Source organism: Lepisma saccharinum, chromosome 13 (assembly GCF_977018435.1).
Source record: "Lepisma saccharinum chromosome 13, izLepSacc3.1, whole genome shotgun sequence".
Lineage (NCBI taxonomy): Eukaryota > Metazoa > Arthropoda > Insecta > Zygentoma > Lepismatidae > Lepisma > Lepisma saccharinum.
This window is the reverse complement of record NC_139241.1, coordinates 80479299-80504912: the sequence shown is the minus strand read 5'-3', so window position 1 is coordinate 80504912 and position 25614 is coordinate 80479299. Positions and strand designations below refer to the sequence as shown.

The 25614-nt window shown below is 38.7% G+C and overlaps 1 long non-coding RNA gene across 1 annotated transcript; it reads right to left on the bottom strand.

Annotated features, from left to right (window-relative positions):
* Positions 1–20827: 20827 nt before the first annotated feature.
* Positions 20828–25030, bottom strand: LOC145997074 (uncharacterized). The gene is made up of 3 exons (XR_014442863.1): positions 24913–25030; positions 23499–23570; positions 20828–20991 (listed from the first exon to the last, which is right to left on the bottom strand). It is a non-coding gene; the product is annotated as an uncharacterized LOC145997074 (long non-coding RNA).
* Positions 25031–25614: the final 584 nt, after the last annotated feature.

The window sequence follows — 25614 nt, the reverse complement described above, 5'->3', positions numbered from 1 at the left end:
AAAGGCTCAAAGAGCAAAGGACAAACAGTCACCGTCGGACCTTTGAAGGGAACTGCAATTTCCCTCCTTTCCTGAGGTGACCTCGGATAATTATCGCCTTCTGTTTGCAGACGCCGAGGTAGCACAGGAATCCATGATTGCGATCAGCTTCCAGGTTTCCCGCTCTCGTCACCAGGTGGTGCGGTACTCGGCTTTAAAGGAAATGACGCTGCGGAAGTCTTGTATGACGTCAACAATCTGGTGCTTTCATCTTTTTCAAGCAGAAAGCGTGCTGGCAGAAAAATCGATTGTAGCGGAGTACCAATATGATTTCCGGTTTTAGATGTGAAACAAACCGCACAAGTAAATAACAATTATTGTTTCCGTTACGGGTTTATTATATGTTTTGCAATTTTCACAGAATTTATCGAGTTATGGCGAAATTGCTGAGAATCTAGTACGTCCGTACGCACGCAAGTTCACGAAAGTTGTCAGAGAATGTACAAAAGCCCATGAGAGTAGTCAGTAAATGGAATAACGTCAGTAAATGCATGAATTTGTCATGGTAATTAACAGTAAATGCATAAAAGCTTATGGCAGTCTTCAGCAAATATACGAGAAAGCATGCGAGTCGTCAGCATATGAACTTAGCCTCATGGGAATCGTCACTAAATGCACGAAGGCTCATGGAAATCGTCACTCAATGTACGAACACCCGTGGGAATCGTCACTAAATGGACGAAGGCTCATGGGAATCGTCATTAAATGAACGAAGGTCCATGGGAATCGTCACTAAATGCCCCAAGGCCCATGGGAATCGCTGCTAAATGCACAAAGGCTCGTGGGAATCGTCACTAAATGCCCTAAGGTCCTTGGGAATCGTCACTGAATCCACGAAGGCTCATGGGAATCGTCACTAAATCCACAAAGGTTCATGGGAATCGTCACTAAATGCACGAAACCTCACTGCTGTCCACAAACATTTCATAAAACCTTACAGGGTTCCTAATTTCACTACAAATCGTTAGACTGATTGCGGTGCTTCCTCAGTAATTTACATGAACGCGGGGAGCTCTTGAGAGCCTTTGCTCTACGGGCAGCTCAGCCTCGCTCGGCAATCCCCACACCACGAAGCCATCAAGAAGAAGAAAATCGCCTCAGACAAAACACCTTTTCTGACAAAGAGGTCGGAGGAGGAAAAGGTCGGTTATGTTTCAATGAAGATCCCTCTTTTCCCTTCCCCTCCTCCCTTCCTCATTCTTCTGTTGCCCCGATCCTTCGTCTTCCCGCAATCTGGAATCTCCGTATCCACACGGATCGCCGCAGTTTTCCCGCAGTCCCCGCCAGAAAATGCTCTTTGCAGCGGGACTTAAGTGCTGCTGGTTTTTGGAGATAGGAGGAAACGGAAGAGGGAAGAAGGCCCATAGGGTTTGTCTTTCCATTGTGCCAGGTTACAAAACATATATCTCAATGGAATATATAGGGCGGATCATTTCCCAGGAGTGCGCCCTATGCTCTATCTACTTCCGAAAGTTTCCGTATCGGAGCAGGGTTGCCAGGTAGTGGGGAATTATCGGAGCCCGTACAAAAAAAAAATGAACTTATCTTGATGGACGTAGCAAAACAGTACATGGACAAATATTGCCCTAACGGAAAGAGATTCCGTTGCATCTGTGTGTTTTCTGTCCAGAATTATTCTGTGCAGGACCTTCATTGATTGGTTGGTCTCAAAATTGTGGGTTCGTCAGCACAATGGCTATTTGTCCATCACGCAATACAGGAAAATGCTTATGAGAAATATACTATTAAGGGTTTTCCGTTAACTTACCAAAAAGAGTGGAAGAAACGTTCTTTTCGTGAGGCTCATTCATGACGTCACACCTCTGCACAGTAACTAGAATGAGAAGAAATATTGTCGGTATTTGTTGGGAATTTTGAGCACAGATATATATATATCAAGCTAACCTATTGTAAAACATTGGGGCATACAAGATAAAAATCAAATTATATTTGAATATTTTATCTTGGATAAATACTAAATTACATTAATTAGCATTACGTATGTAACAACCATTAATATTTAAAGAAAGTGTCCTGTTCATTTTTGAGTGTAGTTGAAAGAGCTTGTAGGGTCAATGCACTAATCACCTTCTTTACAGGGTCTTATCGTGAACTTTATCATCGCGATGAGCCAAAAGTGTCATAAAAACGACATATAATAAGGAAAAGGCAGTCATATTATGTAATTATTGGTGGTTCGTCTTACCTAGTTGAAAAAAATGTTTACACTATTTAAAGAAACCTTGATGATGTTTATAATTCGAAAGTTCTTGTTAGTTTATAATGTTTGAGTGTCATTCTCCCATTCTACCTTGAACTGTATGAAAAATTATGGAAATTTTATGTAAAATTTGTAGTGTTAATGTTTCTTTAATGCATTGATTTTGTTAATTCTTTGCGAGTTCAAATGTATTAGCAGTAGAGCATTCAACTAATGGTACAGAAATACAGTTAAGAATTACTTTAACTGTTACAACTCAGTTCTGAAATTCGAAATCGCCTGTTTGTGTAACAAGTTCCTCAGAATAAACATCTACGATTTCTGAAGAAGAATTACAAGAAGAAAACTAAAGTTCAAATCACCAACCCTGAGAGCTTCTGTAAGCAAAACCACGTGCATGCAGAAAGCATTGCAAACTCATAGAAGTAAAATAATCCACACGAAAATCCAGCGTTGTTACAGGATTCATTACATAAGGTAAAACAACGGCCAATTTGTATTATGGGATACGCTGCCTCAAATGACGTCTCACTTTAAACCCAATGCTCTTTCTTTTGTACTTATTGCTTCACCTTTATGGTTAACTCTTTGCACCAGTAATCATTTCCCATAAATTTGGCTTCTTTCTTGCATGCGAATTGAATATATTTTACTTGCATTTTTTTAGGCAAAATGATATAACATTCTAATGTATATTTCTAAGGTTTGATATAGAAAGGAGTGTATTTGAAATTTGTTTGTAGATTTTATGTAAATTGTATCTTATGTAAATAAAATATATAATGGGCATAAACAGCCATATGCAATGCTGTAAGTCCAATAAATATATTGATGATGATGATCACAACAAGACAAAGAAAGTTCGTAAATTTATTGTGGTTGGAAACTTTGACAAGCATCCTAATAACGATTTCTGTTCCGCCAAATATAGTGCACTTCGTAAAATAACTTGGTAACATGGCAAGTGTGAACATTTTGTAGGAATATGCATTGTAACTTTCAATGAGCTTAGATATTTGTGTACATAATGATATTTTATAACATTGGTTATTTGTTAAAAATAATCATGTGAACAGCAAGGAAGTAGTGGCACTTTCAACATGGCGAGTTCTATGCGTGCGGGAAGGTCTCCGTGTTCAACTGACGCGGAGTGATACAGCGAATCGGTGACACAAGGTCTCAGGGTTGGTGATTTACACTATAGTCAAAATGTCCTCTACCCCAAACACCCGTCGCATAGACTGACTGGACATTGTTATTATGAAATTTCGTTTTTGGATATTGTTGTTGTGAGTTTCGTTTCCCTGGCTACCACTGGTGTTGGCTGATTCACTGTTGCTATTCTGGCAGTATGGGTTCTGCGTTTCCTTGCGCCTGGGGCCTGGTGCGAGGCACACCCAGCATCCACCAAATACTAAATACTAATAGCTCTAAACCTCGCCCTCCTAGCCTGACGATTACGCTTAGTTCTAATAATGCACATGTACTTAGGTTTAAGTATGGCAGGTTGAGAGCTATTAGTATTTAGTATTTGGTGGATGCTGGTGTGCCTCGCACCAGACCCTTCCGCCTGTCTCTTGGAGTGCGTCTTGTGTTGAGTCTGTGGTCCTTATAAGGGCCGTACTGACTGATTATTTGGCGAATGCACTTGTGATGTTTCTTTTCCATAACTGCCATTGGTGTTGGCTGGTTCACTGGCGCTCTTCTTGCAGTATGGGTTTCACTACCGCTGCTTGGAGTCCATCTTGTGTTGAGTCTGTGGTCCTTATTAGGGCCGTACTGACTGATTATTTGGCGAATGCAGTTGTGTCGTTTCTTTTCCATAACTGCCATTGGTGTAGGCTGGTGGTTCACTGGCGCTCTTCTTGCAGTATGGGTTTCACTACCGCTGCTTGGAGTCCATCTTGTGTTGAGTCTGTGGTCCTTATTAGGGCCGTACTGACTGATTATTTGGCGAATGCAGTTGTGACGTTTCTTTTCCATAACTGCCATTGGTGTGGGCTGGTTCGCTGGCGCTCTTCTTGCAGTATGGGCTTTACTACTGCTGCTCCTGTCGCTTGGAGTCCATCTTGTGTTGTGTTGGTGGTCCTTACAAGGGCCGAATTATGCGATTCAAACTGCTCATCAGAATAGAGCAAGATGGAGAGATAGCCTTGCTCTCTTGACAACCTCTGGGTTTAGGAACGCGAAAGTTTCTCAGGAAAGCATTGTTTGAGGACAAAATAAACTTTGAACATCCCCCTGGCAACCCTGCGTCTAAGTTAATCTTATTTCTTACCGCCAAAAGAGAAAGCCCTTTCCCCGCTGCACTCAAGTAAGAGAATGGCCCCATTAGAATAGGGAAGAATGGATTTTTGTGTGTGAGATGCGGCTGGTATCGAGTCCCCCGGCCTGGGAAGAGAAAAGATAAATGCATTTGATAAGCTATTCCATCCCACCATCAAATCTGGATCCCGGCCCGTTTTGGTTCACCAGAGTTCCTAACGTATCGTATGGCGCGATTCTATCAGGCGGCTCAATTGTCCATGAAGATTTCCTATTTTGGGACGCCGCTGGTGGAGGAAGAAAAGGCTCCGGATGGGGAGAGAGGGGGGGAAGGGGGGAACCAGGCCATTCTGTCCGGCTCACATAAGAGCTTCCAGCAAAGATAAGAGAAGAAGCGTCTCCATATATCCCCCGGTCTCACCTCCTCTGGCAATGGCTGCTGCTTCAGCAAGAGGAACCCTATTATGATCATCTGCGCCTTCATCTCTCAGGCACAACAAGTAAAGCAAGCAACAAGAATCACTCGCTTTCCCGTCCTGCAGAAGAAGGAAGGAACAGAAGAAAGGTGTGTTTAAAGTTTTCTTACTACTGTATATATTGTAAACACAGTACATTAATATGTCTGACAAATTTACAATTCATGATGGGTTAAAACAGGAGATTCATTATCTCCATTGCTCTTTAATTCTGCCTTAGAATATGTTGTTAGGAAGGTCAGGAACCATTGAAGGACTAAAATTAAACGGTCTGACTCAAGTTTGATTGAAAATACAGTTAAAACAATGGTCAAAACATTTTTAACAAAAAAAAAGAATCAGTTATAAAATGGATTTTGTCAAAGTTACATTGTTGTAATATAGCAGCTTAACTGTGAAGCAAGCAGTCTGTTTTATTATTATTGTAGATGAAAATTTGTTATCACATTTCTCAAATAATAAATCCCAAATATCATCATGTAATTCAAAATCATCATTTCTTTACAAAGATTCTTGCTGTCTTAAGTTACATTAAGATGGTGGCCTGCTCCAATTCTGAAAAAGAAAACTCCATAGTGGGTCTATGTTACCATTTTCATTATTTAATATATTCCAGTGATCTTCTCCAATGAACGAAGCTTCCCAGACATTCAAATCTATGTTTCCCGTCACCCTTTTTTAAAACCCTTCTCTCTTTAATCATATGCTTCTCTTCGATGATGTGAGCTGACAAACCTGTTCTAGGGATTAAATTTATAATGTCCAAATCGTGTTCGTGACATCTTTTTGCCATTTTCCTTGCTGTTTGTCCTACATAATCCTTTGAAAATGAACAACTTATATTACATATTCCTGTGGTTTCCACATCTCGTACAGATTTTCTCATTTTGTATTCATTGAATGTACATTCCAAACTCATTTTGCAGAATTGGCCACCATCCATAAAATTTAATGTAACGGAAGACATCAAGAATCTTTGTACAAAAAAATTATGATTTTTGAGATTTATTATTTAAAGAATGTGATAAAAAAAAAGTTCATCTAGAATAATAATGAAACAGACTGCTTGCTTCACAGTTAAGTTGCTATATTACAACAATGAAAAATTGACAAAATCCATTGCATAACTGATTATTTTTGTTATTTTTTTTGCCATTGTTGTAACTGTATCTATAATCAAGCTACAAATAAATCTCTGATGAAGGAGCATGTGTTCTCATGAAACATCACAACAAAGAAACTGTGTTTTTTGTGCTTGTAACAACCGTAGACAACAAGATAAATAATTCTACAATGCAAGCAATACGTACATGCAAGAAAAAAAATAGTTTTGTTTTAAAATTGTACTTGAAAGAAGCATGAATTTTCCATTTGGTGATAGTAAAGTCCAAATTAGGAGATGCAAAGATAAATTTTGAACCAAAATAACCATCAATTGAACTTTGTCAGAAACTTTAGGACAGTGTTGGAGAAAATTTGGAGACTTGAGAGTGTGCTGAACAATCACTGCTTGTCTCCACTCCCCCCCCCCCACCCACACACACATTATCTGCACGCCATATCCTGCCTACACTCATAGCAAGGACACAAATTTTCTGCAAGGAGGTTTTATTTATAGCAGTTATGTACTTGCTCGTACACCCCAACAATTGAAAATTCTGGATTCCCTCTGACTTAGCCAATTCTGTATCTCGACATTATCCTTGTGTCTGTGCCAATGCAGATCATGCCTTATTGAGATATTTGTACACTTTTCATCTGTTCATTTCGATTCTGCTCCTAGTGTCATTTCCCATTGTAATTGTTCTAATAACACCTCCTTATCCGAGATGAAGAAGAAGACAAAGATCTCATCCCTTTCCACAGACTCTCTCCCCTTCGCAAATGCCTTGTACCTTATCATCATTACAAGTCGACAAGATTTGGAGAAACAATTTGAAACCTGTCTCAGGAGTAACTTCATAATGAGGTACTTCTCCCCAACTTAGCGCCTGCTTCCAAGGTGCACAGAATTTTGCCCGCAAGTTGAACTTTCCTGATCGGTGTTGCCAGACATTAACAGATTATCGTGCAAACACAATTTTAAATATTTTTGGCCATAACTTTATGGTCTTCTCCACATTAACACATTGGCACCAAATATTTAAATTGGTTGCCATTCGCGGTGCTCAGGTGGCACGGTCCAATGGCGTGCTGAACTTGATTTATCAGTTATTAGAAACGCATGTGCAACCATGAATCTATAATTCATACCTGCATACTTACAGGATAGGAAAAAAGCTTGTTTTCGAGGGCTCGTAGGTCGAAACGTTACAAAGAAAAGTTGTTTGTTTTTATGCTTTCTGTATGCTATGAGAGAGTGTCGGTACTATACAGCAATACCTCGCTTATGAGCATATGTATCATGTATATACATATGTGCGTGTGTGTGTGTGTGTGTGTGTCTGTGTTTTATATTGTAGATTGTAATTGACACTAAAACAGACTGTATGAGGGGGGCCAGTGGCTTTTCTGAAACGAATGACAATTCCCTTGACCCCAGCATCGTCACTGGAAAAATTATTATATGTTTTCTGGGGAATTTATCACATGATAATGAATATCGGTAGAACAAATTCGTTTAATAACAACTCGTTTTACTTGTCTTACTGGAAATATCTGGCTGTTTTTATAAATCATTATAATGTCCGATTACTTTCTTTCTCACTAAGGGTCCCACATTTATTTCAGCAGGGCGCTAGCCGCTGCTAACGTTCAGAACTAACACCAAAGGGTGATAGTTAAGAAGTAACATTGCCTACGATGTCGGAATTGTGATTCTTAATTATTTATATGAAAACCCACATAAAACTTACACTATCAGTAGATAAGGCTTCAGTGAATAGATCAGGAGATTGCAATTCATATTTAATCTACATTTTGTGCTGGCATTTTAAAGAGTATTAATTCTTTGTCTTGTTTGCTGGGGGAAGGGAGAGGCGAGTATGCCTCTCAGCTCCACTTCGGCCCCTTCTCCGTATACGAATGCAGCTAGGTTTGTAAATCACGATTAAAATAAATATATTTATTTCAGTTTCTCATTTACTGTATCTACCAATTATGATTTTAGAGACAGAAGTTGTTTCAGAGACACTGAAAAACCTAAGATGTTCGTTTTTCTCTGCAGATATTACCTTGGCAAAACAGAGATGTCGCAATCGTCGCATGTGTGTATCATTTTAATGTATTTCTCTTATAATTTACTTATTGATACTTATGTTTTTAGATTATGAAGATAATAAATAAAGCGATAAATACTGTTAACTATGGTGTCGTAATTTAATACGTATAGTATTAAATAATATATATTTATGACCTTCCTAGGAATTAGTATCTAAAGTCGCCACTGAAGTTAAGGATCACATACTTTCGCATGTTTTGTTGTGGTAGGATACACTAATTCACAGTACGGTAAGTAAATACGTTTTTAGGAAAATCTTCTTGAGGTAAGTTGTTCCATTTCACAGTACGGTAAGTAAATACGTTTTTATGAAAATCTTCTTGAGGTAAGTTGTTCCATTTCACAGTACGGTAAGTAAATACGTTTTTATGAAAATCTTCTTGAGGTAAGTTGTTCCATTTCACAGTACGGTAAGTAAATACGTTTTTAGGAAAATCTTCTTGAGGTAAGTTGTTCCATTTCACAGTACGGTAAGTAAATACGTTTTTATGAAAATCTTCTTGAGGTAAGTTGTTCCATTTCACAGTACGGTAAGTAAATACGTTTTTAGGAAAATCTTCTTGAGGTAAGTTGTTCCATTTCACAGTACGGTAAGTAAATACGTTTTTATGAAAATCTTCTTGAGGTAAGTTGTTCCATTTCACAGTACGGTAAGTAAATACGTTTTTATGAAAATCTTCTTGAGGTAAGTTGTTCCATTTCACAGTACGGTAAGTAAATACGTTTTTAGGAAAATCTTCTTGAGGTAAGTTGTTCCATTTCACAGTACGGTAAGTAAATACGTTTTTATGAAAATCTTCTTACACTAAGTTGCTCTATTTCGCAGCACGGTAAGTAAATACGTTTTTAACAAAATCATCTCATGGTAAGTTGTTCTATTTCACAGCACGGTAAGTAAATACGATTTTAAAGAACTTCTCGGGGTTGTTCTATTGCACAGCATGATAAGTAAATAAGATTTTCAAGGAAAGGAAAGACCCTTAAGTCCTGCCAACCCTGTGAGGTCCCGTCAAGTGTTTCCTTAGCATGTAACCGCCCTCTTAATTAGAATCTTTAAGCGAGAAAGAGTGGTAGGGAGGGGGAGTTGTGGATGCAGGGAATAAGAAAGCTGCGAGTGTTGGCATCGCAGCGGAGATCAGGCGCGTCTCGTTAAATGAATCTAACGTCTCTTGATGATGACGCTGATACTTCTCAGAAGAGGTGATGACTTGTTAGTAACAGGGTGTCAAGTTCAGAGTTAAAATTACCTCACTGAGAGTTTCTGTCTTTCTTTTACTTCTCCCATACTTCTTTGCATCATCTGGAAGAGTAGAAGGTATTCAACGTTGTTGAAGATGTGCCTCACTTTGGATTTTTAGATCTGAGAAGTGCTCTTTAGAAGTTATAAAGGATTATTAATTTGGTTTCTCGAATTCGCACCTAGATATACATTTCAGGGATGGTTCAGGCAGGACGAGGCGTCATAGATTTTGACCTAATCAATTGTAGCCGACTTACTTATTGAACTGAACAAGGAACCGTAACCGAGTTACTTTTCCAATGAAGTAACTGTAAAAACTATTTCCGAAAACTGATGAAATCCATTAGATTTCTCCCTTTATCAAGCAAGACACAAAAGTGAGGAATAAAACTGGGTAAGAGCTTTGAGAGAGGTATTTGAAAAGCTACGTATTTCCCATGTAATTTACGTAATGGAATGGGGAGACACATTGAACACAAATGGGCTGGCTACGTCATTGTCTTGCTGGTATTTTCTACGGCGGATAGAGACAATTCCCGACTTCCTTCATTTCCTCCTTCAGCGCAGTCATTGATTAAAAAACCTCTTAGTAGAATGATGGTGTACCATAGTCAACATCTGCAAAAGGAGGAAGAATAAATAAGGCAGGAGAATTACGGAAAAACAAATGTGTTGACTAGAGTGTTGCTGTGATGAACAATCCTTGAAGTGATGGGGAGTGCGAGGTCCAGGCCCTAGTCTAAATTAATACCAATCTAGAATTGCACAATTTTTCTTTTCTTTCGAGAAAATTACAATTTCCTCTCCATGTTTTCTTATTATTATTCACTAATATTCTCATTAATTTTTTTAATACTTGTATTTAGAGTTCCTCCGCGCTCGATTCACAATACCGTGAAGGCTCATGAGAGGACGTGGAGGTAGGGCCCCACACATTCTCGATCTCGGAGATTTGTGAAGGTGATATGAACAGCACCACGCTCCGGTCGCTATTACCGCAACCGCAGAGTCCCGTTCCGTGCTGGAAAAAAATCCTCCCCACCTGAATTTGCCCACCTTGGGAATCGAATCCAGGTCTTCCACATGGAAGTCTCTTAAAAACATGCTTCTACACGTATATATTATTTATATATTTCCTGCTTTCTGTTAGGCATTCATATTCCTCAATATTCAACAGGACAAACATACATATTGTACTAAGGATTCGAATACGGGACTCCTGACGTCACGGAGGTCGGCAATTTATGTTCCTCTTTTAGGGGAGCGTCGTCGCCTTGTAATCAAGGGGTCTCGGGTTCAATACCCAGTGGAGGCACAAAGTGGTTCGGATTCCACTTTAAACTGTAAGTCCAGTCCCAATTAGCCTTACTGTGCATAAAGTGGACTTAAAAACATCAACTCAATTAATCTTTTAATGTAAGGAACCATGTTTCACATCAATACAGAACTGCCTACAACATTAGCGTGGATAAAAGTAACGAATTCTTGGCCTTATTTCTAGTCCGAAATTACTTATTATTTGAAATCTTCAGCTTTAGTACGAGGTGGCACATGACCGGAGGCTCCAGGTCCTACTGGACGTTCCCCGCCGTCAATATTGACACTTTAGGCCAGGCTGGAAGAACACTTCTGCCCCCCTGGGAGGGAAAAGAGGCTTCAACCCCCGGGAGATCTTGCTGAAGAGGGGATGAAGGGTCAAACGCACTTGTAGCTCAAAGGTCTCTCTGCCTGGGTTAATACACTCGAGGCAGCTTCACTCAATAAAGGTCATTATGGAGTCTTTGAGGGGGCCAAGACTGAAAATCGATGCAGTGCGTGTATATTGATGTAAACAGACGCCGAGAGGAAGTCTGAAGGCTTCCAGAGGCCGGCCTCTCTCTCTCTCTCGCTGAAGATAAAAGCTAGTGACGCTCCATTGAGCAATTTCCAGCTAATCGTTGGAGAGAGATCGTCATAATGAGGAGCGGCGTTCATCTTCAGCGTTTTCCCTGCCACTTTACCAGGGGTGACGTCATCATAAGCAATTCTCCAATGAGCACCTGAGAGGTGATGTAGAGTGTCACTTTGATCAAGGGGGAGCGGCCGGATGAGCCCTGTGTCACACGTAACTCATTCAGAACAGTTGAGCATACTTATCAGGATGTTTTGTTGATCTTTTCCAATGCATTGGGTGTATTTTAACAAAAATCGGTGACAGATTTCCTTTCAAAATTAGCGTTTTAAAGAAACCATATTCAGGATTGAAAAAAGAAAAGCAAAGTGCTTCCCTGTGCTATGCAGCACGCCATGAAGGCGTATAGGAAGTGTGGAGTTAGAGTACCACACTTTCTTCATCACGGCCGAAGATGGGGGTGATGTGATCAGCACCACGCCCCTGGTCGCCTTTACCCCCAGAGTTTCCTCCAGGTACCCACCCGCTGCGCGGAAGCCGGAGCCCTCCGGGGTCGAACCCGAATCCCTCGCATGGTATGGTAGTCAGATGCCCAAACGACTGAGCTACGCGGCTTAAAGTTGAGTGAACATTTCAAAATTACCAACATGTAGCTGATTGGGACTACAATGAACCTTCATAGTTTTTTAAAAAAAATGTTATCTTTGTTCTACGTTAAACGTGATCTATTGCATACATAGCATGCAGGGTGAAAGAACATCTACAGTGGCTATGATACAGGCTTTGGGCACCAGTTAATATAAAAGAGAAATCAAATAAATAAAGTAATAATAACATGGTTGCATATTTTATCGTATTGTAATTAATACTATAGAAGATAGAGTTTTGTTCTGTACTGTTACAAGTCACAAAAGCAGAGAACTTAAATAAATGAAGACAGATGGCAGCACAAGGAAACACAGGCTCTATAAGTTGTAATGGGCACAAATCGAACAGAATGAGAATACATTTCAGACAGAAATTGGCGAATGATGTTAGAAATATACAGGAAGGGATGATAGTGTAAGGAAAGAAGAAAGAGAAACCATATTAACAATGAATGATAACCACTCGATTTATTTGGATTGAGCCAACTTAACTAAGCAGTTATTCAGTTTGGTGACTTCAAGCAGGCACAGAGTAAGTTCCGGAAGAGAAACCAGTGAGTCTCAGGCGTTGAGGTGAGTGTTAGTATTTGTGAGTAAAGTAGCTAGATTATAAATTCTCAGACATATGGCTGTGCTGGTAGGTGAGTAAAAGAATTTCTTCGCCAAAGTCGAGAGGAAGCCAGTGGAAAAGAAATCGCACCTTCGCGACAGCGACATAATAAGAATCCCCTTCGAAGCAATGATACCGTTTGAACACGTTGCTGCGTAAGAGAAATGAAGTAGAGAGAGACAGAAAAAGAATGGGGAAAATGAATAATGAATATATCAGGAGCGTATATTCTAGGCTACCTGCGAATCCTGAAGTCTAGAGAATACAATAAATTCAGGAGAAAAATCGATCAGAAATTGTAAATATTATTATTTTTATCAGTGAGATGATGATGCTGATTCTGGAGTTGGCAACCTGATTTCTTATGAGTTGGTAACCTGATTTCCAATGAGTGGCAACCTGGTTTCTTATGAGTTGGTATCCTGATTTCTTATGAGTTGGTAACCTGATTTCTTATGAGTTGGCAACCTACTTTTTTATGAGTTGGCAACCTGATTTCTTATGAGTTGGCAACCTGATTTCTTAGGAATTGGTAAATTTATTTCTATTCATAGCCTAGGACCACGTGACATAGTGAGATAGCCCAGATCTTGGACTCAGTATACGCCACTGGAATATATGTAAAGAGAAACATAAAAGCGAGAGACAGAGGAAAAAAGATAAATAATGAGACGGGAGACAGATAAAAATGTGAAATAAAGAAGTGTAAAAGAAGTAGAGACAGCAAGAGAGAGAAATAAACTAGTCAGAAAGAAAGAGAAATACAGAAGTAAGGGTGAGCGAGAGAGAAAGAAAACAATGTAACAGAACATTATAAAATAAGAATTTATCAAATACACAGAAGGTAAACACAAATAGAGATAACAAAACAATCAAAAAAAATATGAAAATTTAGAAAGAAGATACAATAAGAGAAACAGAGAAAAGTTTACAATTATAAAGGAGATGGGAGGAATAAATAGGTAATTTTTCCTTATTTCAAGTTTAGTCAAGTGAGCCCTCATGAGGGCATCCATGGGTGGGGAAGAGTTATAAAAAATGTTGAAATGAATAATTTCCGCCAAGAATATCCGCTCGCTCAATGAGGAAAGATACGGATATGACTACTGGAGACTTTTCAGTGAGAATACATCTACTGGTATTCTAAATACTATTAAATCCAGAGTCTGCAAACACGAGTTTATCTTCTTTAATAACGTCACGGCCCGAGAAACTTGAATTCAGAAGGATTACCTTTTAAAAAATTCATTTGGTTTCGGCGAGGTCTCTTGTTTAAACAGAAACATCACGTTAACAGCGCCACAGTGCAAAGAGTTGGGAACTTCTGAAAGAGAAAAGAAAATACAAACATCCGAACACGATCCAGCGGGCTGCGGTGAGATTTGCGGACAACGGAAAAAAGAGGAAAATATGTGTATTTTTTCCTCCTCTCCTGTTCTGGGAACACACACACACGCACAGGTTAGGTACGAGTGGCGAGAGGACGTGAGTCTTGTTGGTAAACCGGCAGACCAAATGAATGAGGACTTTTTTGAAGGGGTTTCCCCCCATCCTCTTTGTGTATGTTTGTTGCTCGTGTGTATGTGTGCCTCAACCGTCATTGTGGGGAACTATGGGTGCCGAACCGACATTGCGGGGAAAGGGATGTGACGCGAGGACAAAGAACAAAAATTCCCGCTGTTTCCCGCTGTCTCAGATGGAAGTGAAAAGTTTCTACTCTCGAGCATGGCGGAAGTACGTGATCTGGAAAAGTTATTTTCGAGGCGTACATAGCCCGTAGATGCGAAAGGTGGAGGGGGAGAATCCTTTTGTGAGGTGAAATATTGTGTTTGCGAGAGTTTCATTGTGGATGAGAGTTTCCCCTGGTTTATATTCTGCGGCTGAGGACAGAGGAAGTGGTTAGTCTGTGAATCTGATGATGGGAGAGGCCGCACAGACCTCATGTTTGTCGCTTTGCATTCATCCTTCCGTGCACCGCTGTACGTACGGACAACGCATCGCCCTTGTTGTTCTTGCAAACACGCAAAAGTCGTGCAGACTCTCATTGGACTTCCCACAGTTCAAGCCTATTGTGGAGGCTTGCAAATTACATTAAAATCTCCACACCAGAGTTAATTTTAGTTGAGAGTCTATCGTGAGGATTTCATACGCACATAGTGACAATTCTATAGATTGTGATCTGTACTTACCAGTATTTTGGAAAGTTATCTTTGAAAAGTAACCGAGTATAGTAGGCTAACTCAGTTTAAGCAGGGATGGGGGGAAGGGTAAGGGTGCGAAATCAATTAAGACTGGGGGGGGAGAAAGATCTTAAACAACAAACCCCCTCCTCCACAAACATACATATAAATTATACGATATACATATTTATAATGTTATTAAAAGTAAAAATAAATACTAAATTAAATATTTATTATTATTATTATTATTATTATTAATTACACAAGATAAATAAATTTGTTACTTTTATGTATATCAGATATTATAAAGTAGCAAACCTTTAGTAACTGGTTAAAGATGTTAATAAATTATGAAATAGTTGAAGTGGTTTTATTATGTGTAAGTTTTTACTTAGTTTTTGCTTTATGTTAATACAAATCAATTATTATTATTGATATTATTGTTTTGCATTCTTGTTTTACTTCTATTGTGCGTATTGATGTAGATTTGTTAATGATCTCTTGAGAGAGAAAAGCATTGAACACTCAGAACTACACTAATTTGTGTATGCTTTCGATATTATTCTTATTAGTACAGTTTATTTGAAATTAAATGTAATTGCTTATCGTTTGTTTGTTGTAACAAAAATTCTCCCCCCCCGGAAAATTTTGCTGGGGGGATTTTTGAGGCCAAAACTGTTGGTGTGGGGGAAATACCCCCGTCCCCCCCCCCAGGATTTCGCACCCTGGAAGGGTTCATACTAGGCTATATAGCCTAGTAGTCCAGGTGCGCCGCACAATTTTTGATCAGATGTGTATATTTTCAAGTTTACAATTGTTACTAATACATAGCATGCAATTAGTGGAAGTGAAGTACCACGATACCAAACTTGTTATTGACAATAACAAGTTACTGTTTTTATAAACATTAAATATTTTTACAGTTACCTTATTAAATTGTACATTCAGAACCCAGAATTGATCATTTGACACGAATATGTTGACTCCTGTAACTCATTAAATGGCACTTTGGGTGCGTCAAAATATGGAGATAAATGCTTCATAGGGCAATTTTTATCCATATGTGCTCATTTCAAATCAACCTCCTTCACCCTCACGACTTGCACTGGCCCTCGCCCTCGCGGCTCGCCCTTATATTGAAACCCTCAAGGGCAGACCTCACCCTCCGAAGACTTGTGAGGGTAGGGTGAAAGGGGAATCGTGAGGGTCAGAGTGAGGTCTGCCCTCGTGAGGGTCATCCTCCTGATAATAGATCAATTCTGCTATTATCAGCTGCTGTATCTCCCTGGACATCAGACGTATATCAATTAGAAATCGCCACATATTAATAAATTATGAAATTATATCTCAGACGTTTGCACATCGTTAGCACATGAAAGCACACTGTTTAGTTTAATAAGCACACAAATATTAATGAAGATATTAGTGACTTTAGTTTAGTGTGGCGATTCTGGCTTGATATCAAGGAAGAATCGTCACGTGTGCTAACGAATGCCTAAAAGATAGTACAATTTGGTTGCTCAAAAATTATTTTTTTTCATTTGTGGCGATTTTATCTTGATATAAAGCCACAATAAAGTCATTAATATCTTGATTAATATTTGTGTGCTTACTAAAATAAATAGTGTGCTTTCATGTGCTAACGATGTGCTAACGTCTGAGATATAATTTCATAATTTATTAATATGTGGCGATCATTTGGACATACGTGGACATCATTTGGGAAAATTAGACACGATCGTTTAAAAAAAAAAAATCACGTCAATTGAAGCACCAACAAAATATACGGCAGTCTCGATTTGGAACATTTCGAGTTATGTGTACATAACATCATTCATGTAAGATTTGCAAGAGACGCGTTCTCTTTTCAAAAACAGCCTTCACGCTTCCTGCTCGAACACGAGAAAGGCCCAATCGTTAAAATTCAAAATTGGAGGCTGCGCGAGAGACAATCCCCTCTCGGTGGCTTTGAATCCTCGGCAGCACTAGCCAGAAATGATTTCCTCTTATCTCTGGTGAACCCTGAACGAAATATCATCTTTCCAGGTGGTTGCCAGCTCTGGCTGCAAGACGCAAACTTCACGGCCCGGCATAATTCACGCCAGGGCCTGGTGGTTCATAAAATACTAGCATGGACTGTACGAATACTTGAAAACTGGCCATTAAATTATGAACACCCTGTATGGACGGGTGTGCAAGTGAGGAATGGGCCAATAAAAAAATCGACCTCATTTCGATTGGTGATCTGCTGGCCGGTGCCAAAAGTGCTATTGCAGCTCGCGCGCGTATTATGGTGATATGGGACTGTCCTGTGTCATTAGCGCGAGTGTTTCTACAGCCCCGGCATTAGTTCATCGGAAATACACAATTTTTCTGAGTACCCTCCCCCCTCTCCCCCTTTTCTGAAAAGAGAAATGGACATTGCTACGTATTAATGACGCACAGGTAGTTTATTAGCATTGTCGTACTCGCGGCGTCTCTCTTCAAAGCGACACTCGTGTCCCACCACCCCCGCCCCCGCGCCCCTGTGTCAGTGTCAGCCTCACTTTGCAGTGCCAATTACAAGGGGAGTGGGGGGTGGACCCGCGCATCGGAGTCTCTCAAGAGTATTTGACTTTTAATGCCCCGAAACGCTCGAGTCGCCGTTTGCGCGATATGCGGGGAATCCCCCGTGAGTGACGGCTGTCCGTCCTCACAAGTGCGGCAGCTTTGTGGGGCGTTTTTTACCCGGATCAACCAACAATCCCACAATTCTGTACCAAGCCATGTTCCCACTGCAATATCTGTTGGAATCTGTCGTGGCAGATGCTGCCAATACAATACCCCCCGCCCCAACTGCAACCCCCAACCCCCACTTTTTTTTTTACCCGTTCTCCAAAAAGAGTTCCTGTCGTTTGTGCCTTTGTTGATTTCTCTTTGTAGCTCATTGCGTTAATATCCTCTCCCCCCTCCCCACTTTTCCTGACCCTGTTCTCATTCCTTTTTTTAGCGCCGATCCAAATGTCGAATTCGCTTTACGCCCGCTCGTTTGCTTTCAGCATGTTATGGAACCTAACAGACTTGGCATTCAACAATTGACGCGCACGTCTACCCGACTCTTTATGATGCTAAATTCTGCAGCTTCAAACCATCAATAATTATACAAGCACCAAGAGATGGCAGCACTGTTGAAATAACCCGCAGCCTTTTCCCTGTCTCTCTCTTTTAGCTGCTGTTCTCACATCATTCAACCAGCACAAACAATTTGTTTCCATATGACTCAAACCATATCTATTTCTACCTCCGACAATGTGCATCTAAAGCACTTCCTCACATTAGAGCAGAGGACTTCGGCTATTTTCGGCAATCGCGAGGCGTGGCTTCCTCTTATCTTCTCTTCTTTGATTGGTGTTCGTATTTATTCTTAAACAATGTAGGCCACTTGCGCAGCTCCACTCCAGATTACCGATTGGCTAACCACATCTAAGTGTAACCAAATGTTGACTTCCCGAAAAAACACGACAGTGAGCGGAAGTACCCGAAGGACTCAATTATAAGAAAGTACAAGGTGTAGAGTGTTCGCTTACATGCAATATTTCTGGTATTGTTCAAAGTTAGGTGGTAGAACAACATGAAACTGAATCCCGCTCTGTAGAAGATAATAATTATGAAAAAAAAAAGCGAATACTCTTAAACTTTGGTAGACCACATAATACAGTAGGCGAAGTAAATTGACACGAGTCGACGTAATCTTTCTGGCTGGGAGGTGCAAAAATGGATCTCAGAATTTGTTTATAAATGGATGGATGGATGGGAGGGGTGGATGATATTGCTCAAAATTCGAGAACAGTGGAGATTAGAGGCTGGAGGGTAAAAATGAATAGAATTCCGGAGGCGAATACAGAATTTTCCCACTAGGTGTTGTGAGGTCATTTTTGGATGGATTGAATCCAATCTAGCGCAAATGAAAATAGCTAAAAAAAAATGGCCTTTGGTGTAAATTTTTTAGGGATATTGTGATGCTTTAGGGAGGATTCGAAACCGGGATCCCTGGCATCGGAGCGCGATGTGATAACCACTCCGCCACGGAGGCTGACAATGTAATATTGGGGTTAACAACTTTATTTCAATTGCCACATTTAGGATTCTGTGTGTATCTACAGTAATTTATACACTGAAAAAAATAAAGGTGTGGAAACTCACCTTTTGGGGTGAGTTTGGCTTGTCACAAATAGACGTCCCCAAAAGGTGAGTTTCCACACCCCATATTGGGGTGAGTTTTTCTCACCCTAGTATAGAGTGTGTTTTTCCTCCCATAAGGGTGAGTTTTCTCACCCAAGTATAGAGTGTGTTTTTCCTCCCATAAGGGTGAGTTTTCTCACCCTAGTATAGAGTGTGTTTTTCCTCCCGTAAGGGTGAGTTTTCTCACCCTAGTATAAAGTGTGTTTTTCCTCCCGTAAGGGTGAGTTTTCTCACCCTAGTATAGAGTGTGTTTTTCCTCCCGTAAGGGTGAGTTTTCTCACCCTAGTATAGAGTGTGTTTTTCCTCCTGTAAGGGTGAGTTTTCTCACCCTAGTATAGAGTGTGTTTTTCCTCCCTTAAGGGTGAGTTTTCTCACCCTAGTATAGAGTGTGTTTTTCCTCCCATAAGGGTGAGTTTTCTCACCCTAGTATAGAGTGTGTTTTTCCTCCCATAAGGGTGAGTTTTCTCACCCTAGTATAGAGTGTGTTTTTCCTCCCATAAGGGTGAGTTTTCTCACCCTAGTATAGAGTGTGTTTTCCTCCCATAAGGGTGAGTTTTCTCACCCTAGTATAGAGTGTGTTTTTCCTCCCATACGGTGAGTTATTCTCACCCTAGTATAGAGTGTGTTTTTCCTCCCATAGGGTGAGTTTGAGGGGTTCGTGAGGAAGAGGTAAATGATCTTCATTTAGTATAATAATGCTTACCTTTAACCTTGAAGAATCAGTCAGATCTTTTCTATCTTATCCAATATGATTTCAGAATAAGATAGAGCAATCATAACTTCATTGTAATTTCTTCCCAGATGGCAAATGTATCAAAGTAGAGAAATGCAATGTTAACTCTTGCATTGTGTAATATACGACATCACAGTGAAAACAGTGTTTCTTCATTTAATGCGTTCAGATTTTAATGTGATTAATTGTCTTCTTTATAAAAATAATACCATTCAATTCAGCATTAAAATTTGACAAAGCTTAAAAATCTTAGAGGAAACTAAATGCAGAACGCTCACCAAGGTATTCATGTAGAAGAACAAGCCATCCCTAAATTACATGAAGCTTGCAAGGAATATTATGTATCGATTTCTAAATCATACAAAAAAGCCGCAACTTTTAATGTACATACATATTTTCCAATAAGTCTTTTTTGAGACTTCCACTTGATGCTTAGAAGCCAATTGCGACTGGATATATGTACAGTCACATACACTGCTGGGTTGTAATGATTTAATTGAAAGTCAATGGTGCTGTTACAACCCAGAAGTGTCCTTGAGTGTACAATATAACATGAAGGGTATTGATCTTCAGAAGTCACACCTGTTAATTATAAAATAACAACTTTTTTCTGTACTGTTTGGAAAGCAACACTCATGCTCACATACATTGCTAGGATAAATAAATGACATACTTAACACAACAAAATACTGTATACTTGTATATCCGTAGATAAATTTTATGTATACGTTGGATGCAAGTATATACATACATGGTAAGGGGATAATCTCTGAAAAATACTACCTTGCCACTAAATGCATACACATTAAGCAATAATTCAACCTTACCTTTCCTTTGCTGTTGGTTCTGCACACTCAGTTCAATGCCACAATCATTACAATGTGAGTGATTTTTGGTGCTTTTAGAACCTATTTCAGTACTTTAATAAATTAATTAGAAACGAAAATGTACATTCTTAAGAAGGCAGAGCAAATTTAGTAGAAGTTATAAATGTTCATATACATAATTTTTAACCACTCTATTTCAAATACAGAGCTTAATTTTTTTCGCCGCAAAGATTAGGTTGAAGAAATAAAGTTACCAGTTAGCAAAAAATTCAACTTTATTTACAATATTCGTACATTTCATCTTGCAATAATTCAACATAGTTCTCACAATTTTATCCAAAAAAAGAGGAATTTTACTTCATTGCTAAAAATTTGCATGCTGTATTCCTTTAAAATGTCTGTATGGAAAGGCGTCCATGATCTGAAAGGAGAAAAAATGTAAGAGTAAATAAGAATATAACCAAGAATGCATTTAGGTCAGAGTGTGATAGTTTAGGATGTACTTATAACATTTATGAGTCTTAATACTTCCCTGAAAAGTATACTAGTGATGTGTGCATACAAAGTGATTCAAGCTTGAGTAGCCAGCCTTCATGGATGAGTGGTTACGAAAGCATGCTAAAAAGCCTGGGGTGTCGAGTTCGAATCCCAGCCTGAGCACAGGTGTTCTTTGTGAGTGTCCATTCATCCATTCCATCATATCATCACTCATCCTCATGTTCGCAATTAGCCCAAAAGTGGCAGAAATGCGAAGAAAAATAAACAAAATCAATCAGTCAAGCTGCTCAATTGATAGATTGACTTGGTGTTTTAAGTCCACTTTATGCACAATATGGCTAATCGAGACTGGACCTGCGGTTCAAAGTGGGATCCGAACCACTATGTGCCTCCACAGGGTATCGAACCCAGGACCCCTTGATTACAAGGCAACGACCTACCACTGCACCATCGGGGAGGCCCTCAAGCTGATCAGTTTCTACATTGAATGCAATAGCACTAAATTGGCAATTTATTTTACACAGCATTTCCCATAATATTTAAAGCTCGGGGGGGGGGGGGTTAAACCCAGTAACCCCCCTTGCGTGCGCCACTGATTGAATGAACAGGTGGAGGGACTAAGAGTATGTCACCCTATTATGCAAAGGTAATATAAACATGCATGCTTTTATTTCATAAGCAAGGGCCTATACAAGGAGGGTGATGATGGGGCTATAAACAGGCAGGAAAAATAGCGAAATGAGGGCTGACTACTGGGCACGCCACAGCATATAACTGGAAATGGCACACTATCTTCAAAAGTAAGAAATGACTTTAGGATAATATTTTGTGCTGAAACATCGGTGTCGGGAGATGGAGGTGGAACATATCCGTTGACCCCCCCCCCACCCCCTGGAATTGCCATCGGCCATTTCAAGTCACAAAAAGCAGAAGTTGTTATAACATAAATAATGTTTAGAAAGCTTTTATTGAAAAGTTAAAACTTAAAGATAAAACAGAATAACTGTGCATTTCAGTACACTAACTGTGTAAAATGTAAAAAAAAAAAGAATTATAGTAATAAGGAAAAGTTGTACTTGATATTCATTCATCTAGTAGTTCTCCCAAAGGATTTAATAATAGTAATAATAATAATATAATTTTATTTTTTTGTAATAATAGTTATTACTGTAAAATTATTATCATAACCATGATTCTTATTGTTAATATTTGTTCTACTATTAAGTTAAGTCAATGGATTGCCCCCCAATACACACACACAAACACCTTTCTGGTGTCGCCTAAGAGCTCAAACAGTACCATTCAATGTTGGTGTGAAAAATATTTTTTTTACTAATTTTTGAGTGTTTAGCTTTAGCTTTCTTTTGTTTCTGTTAGTTCTGCAGGGTGCGAAATCCTGGGGGGACAGGGGGATTTCCCACCACCAACAATCTTGGCCTTAAAAATCCCCCCACCAAAAATTTCCGGGGGGAAGATTTTTTGTTATAACAAACGAAAGATAAGCAATTACTTTTAATTTCAAATATACTGTACTAAGAATAATTTCGAAAACACACACAAATTAGTGTAGTTGTGAGTATTGAATGCTTTCTCTCTCAAGAAATCATTAACAAATCTACACCAATACGCACAATTAAAGTAAAACAAGAATGCAAGAAAATTATAACTATGAAATCTAATTGATTTATATTAACATAAAGCACAAACAAAACAAAAACTTACACATAATAAAAGCACTTCAACTATTTCATAATTTATAACATCTTTAACCAAGTTACTAAAGGAATTAGTTGGCTGCTTTACAATATCTGATATGTATAAAAGTAACAAATTAATTTACTTTTAATAATACACACATGTGGCGGAGGGGGAATGTAAATTAAGAACTTTCTTCCCCCACCAGTTGTCAATGATTTTGCACCCTGTAGTTCTGTCCTGTCAAAGTGTATGTGTAAACATCATGTAGCGAAAAGGTAAAAAGATTTTATTTATTCTGTACATTATACTAGCATGTAACAGGCACAGTGCCAGAAGGAGAAGTGAGTGGATGCCTCATTCCATCCCTTCACCCAGCAGACAAGAGACACATACCCTTGACAATTTTAAATATTTTCTATAGAAACAAGACATAGCTACATGAAAGTTCAACTCTCCAAAAATAAAAGCATGGATATGATTCTGTTTTCAAGTAGCAGAAATAAAGTTCTATTGAAAGTTTAGTAGGCTACGAAAGAAATACATAAAGATTATAATTTGTATATTTATGCTAAGGTGCATTTTGGAAATGCATATCCAAAGATTCTTGATTACAAAATGAAAGGTGTGTATGTATGGTTCGCACACGCAGCATTATATTTTACGTTCCTAGTTCTATTTATGTGATTCTGACATTTTCAGATTACATACAGGTTAATTGATTTATTTACTTACATTTCCATTTACAAAATCAGGATCATCTTCAAACATCAGATGTGGTTATTTTAGTTAAACAGCATTCAATGTCTGAAATAAGGAATAAATTTAAATTAGATTAATCTTGAAAGTAGCAAAAATTTAACTTCTTCAATACAACAGTTTATTGTACAACTATATTTCTTAATAGATGGAAGACTATTTGAAGCGTTCAAGTGGATTTAACATATAAAACTTAATTATCATGCAAAGTTAGTATCATTTGGATCCCCCCAGCAATTTAAATTCTCCTAAGGAATGTCTATATATACAGTGGAAGATTGAATGAAAGAAACCCAGAATGATGAAAGTTTAGATACTTTTCAAATAAGAATTAATTTCTTTATCTGTGTGTTTTCTTCTACATAACATCTCAAAATGAATTTAATTTCCAAAGACAAAATTTGTATGTAGGCTTTTACAGGGTAACTGATAGCCAATAAATGTAGCATCACAGACCCTCACTTTGCAAGTTGAAAAGAGAAATCCAATAAAATGTATGAATCACTTACTTCATCCCACATCCACAAGAACACTAAATTGTACACAAGCAGCAATCGATTCTCAGAACTTAAAGATGCTGACACAGAAATATATTTGCTGTGTGGTCTAGTCAACCATTTTTTTTTCACTAATCCTCCATGAAATTAATTGTGTAACAAAGATATTAGGAAAGGTATGTAAAGAGTGAGATGCATAAATATTTCCCGGAGAAGTTCAATGCAGTTCAATTCCTTAAATACACGTGGGACGTCAAAAAATATTGAAAATTATGAACAACTTGCCTGGTAATATTTTAACATCTCGCTGTACACATTGTGTAATTAGTATGCCATATCAATTTCCAAATACTTCTTAAGACAGTCACAACAAAGTTTTACACTCCAGCCTACACTGTGTATAACTATTAGTACTGTCCTTCCCAGTGGCGAACACTCCCTTTGAAACAGAAATAACCGAAGCTATGAGACACCCACCCACCCTTTCCTATTTCCAGATTTGTTGTTTGAATTTGTTTTTAAGTCCACTTTATGCACAGAAAGGCTAATCGGGGCTGCACCTAAAGTTCAAAGTGAAATCTGAACCACTACCGAGTATGGAACCTCGGACTCCTTGATACATGTATTTATGTATGCATGTACTTTTGACACTTTAATTTTCTTTTCACACTCACTATGATGACTAAATGTTCAATACTAGCTGACCACCTCTAGCGTGTGCTACACCTGGGTACATATAGTGGTCGCCACTGGTCCTCCCACCTCAACATATAAGCTTACTTCCTAAGAGACCTCTGTCATTTCAAGTTCCTACAGCTTAAAACTTATGAAAATAATGAATAATAAATTCCCTTGAAAAGAGAACAAAATTAGATTTGAACTACTCTACTTACATTGCATATCTGTGTAAACCCAACCCATGCAGGATCCTTGAAAAACTGCTATCGGTGATGAGTGGCGAAATGTTCAGTGTAGATTGGAACTAAGGCGAGTGTGTTTGGGGGTATTATCCGTATTCACTCCTCTCTATGCATGGCACATTCCTGAAAAGGAGTTGAAAATTAAAATAATACTTAAAATTTTATGTTACACAACCATATTTATGTGTAAAAGAAATCTAAGACAACACTCTAAAAGAAATTCTAGCTGCTGCTTGAAATTGTAAGTTTTCTTAACTTAAATTGTTAATGTTTAGAATCCCCCAAGGACCGAAAATTAGAAGATACTATGGACGCACACTACAGAAAACCTCACGAATATCAGCGTCTGAATGTGGGAAGGCGATCATTGCTCCCGAAAATTAATGTCAAGGTATATTTAACTTTCACGCCCTTGTTTACAATGTGTCTTTTTTCCTTTAAAAAATTGTGAATTAGATGCAATCGACTACAACGAATGAATGGAGTTTAATCAGCAGCTTACAAATCTTATAAACTCTTACAGAAGCCTGTTTTGTAAATAATATTTCCCATGCAAATTAACTTTACGTCCCACAGTATCCCACTACATTATTTTGGCCTCTTTACTTAAAAATCAATTACAAATCCCTCTGGGGTACGTTCCGACAGGCAATAACGAAAGATTATGAATTATGC